The sequence below is a fragment of the Lactuca virosa genome, chromosome 8 (genome assembly GCF_052849685.1).
Source record: "Lactuca virosa cultivar CGN04683 chromosome 8, Lactuca_virosa_CGN04683_v6, whole genome shotgun sequence".
In the NCBI taxonomy this organism is placed as follows: domain Eukaryota; kingdom Viridiplantae; phylum Streptophyta; class Magnoliopsida; order Asterales; family Asteraceae; genus Lactuca; species Lactuca virosa.
The window spans coordinates 119,048,416-119,050,054 of NC_136433.1; positions in this window are offsets into that span (position 1 = coordinate 119,048,416).

Sequence of the window (1,639 nt, forward strand, 5' to 3'; positions counted from 1 at the left end):
TATCTTCTTTAAGCTTGAGTGTTGGTCTTCTCTCGACCTAAAACACAATATAATTGTTATGCACGAGGAGAAAAATGTGGATGAGAGTGTGTTGAATACTTCACTGATTGAATGACAAAACCAAAGACACAAAAGAAGCAAGAGATGACTAAAAAAATGGGCATTCAGCCATATCAATGGCTAAAAGTGAAAGTCAACAAGAAGAATAAAGATAACAACAAGAAGGAAGTCAACAAAAAGAAGAAAGTAATACTACCACATGATGATTACTCTTTCAAACCAATTGATCGAAAATGTTTTTGTCAAATCATTAAAGGAGTGAGACCACCTTATGGTTTTGGATCAAACTTTAAGAAGAAGGTGAATGATACTAAATCAAATATGGTTGGGCTAAAGTCTCACGATCATCACTTCCTCATGAAACGATTGCTACCTATAGGGCTTCGAGAAGGTCTACCAACAAATGTTTCAAAAACACTCATTAACTTGTGTACATTCTTTCAAAAAGTTTGTACAAGGTTCTTGGATGTTAGCAACATGAGAAAGGTCCAATCAGAAGTGGTGAAGATATTATGCAATCTTGAGTTGATATATCCTCCAACATTTTTCAAAATAATGATTCATCTAGTTCTTCATTTACTTGAAGAAACCATTATTGGAGTGCCTGTATACATGATATGGATGTATCCCTTTGAAAGATACAAGAAAAAACTTAAAAATTATGTCAGTGACAAAGCCAAGCCAAAAGGTTCAATAGCATAAGGTTATGTTGCAGACGAAACTTTGACATTCTGCTATATGTATCTTGAGGGTATGCAAACCAAATTCAATCGTGTTGATATAAATGAGGATCCTGGCCTTCCAAAAAGGCAATTTTCTGTGCTCTCATCACAATGTCGGTCAATGTCCACTAAGAAGCTCGCCAAACTTTGTAAAGAGGCCAAAAAATCATTTCATTGGTTTGTACTAAACAACTACGATGATGATGAGATGAAAGGCTAAAAATCATAAGTTTTGTGATCTATTAACTACTTTTTTGATAGTGTTATGATATCTTCAAACTATTCTAATTGTGTTGTCCTGCATCCAACGAATTCGAATCAAAATTGCATGAAAGTGATTTGAAAACAGAATTTCCTTCATGGTTCAAAAGAAAGGTAAATACCATATAAATTTATAAAATAAAACTAATTTATATTATTACTTAAACGTATAATATTATATTTCCTTACAGATTTATCGTCTCCAAAAAGAATCGCCTTTGGACTATACTAACGAATTAAAGGCGTTTGGACATGGTCTGTTAAATGCATATTCTTACATAGCATGCATTGTAAATGGTGTTCGATTTGTTGTGATTAGCCGAGATCTCCAATGCACTACTCAAAATAGGGCTATTGTTATATTAGGAGTAGATGATACACCATTCTATGGTCAAGTGGAGGACATCATAGAGTTGAACTATTTACATGGTTACTCAGTTGTACTCTTTCGTGGTAAATAGTTCAATGAGTCATTAAATAATAGAAGTTTAATTAATAAAAAGAATATGGGTGTTATCGATACCAGTTATGAATGGTATGTCGGTAAAACATGGTGTCATGATCATCAATACATCTTAGCCACACAAGCTAAACAA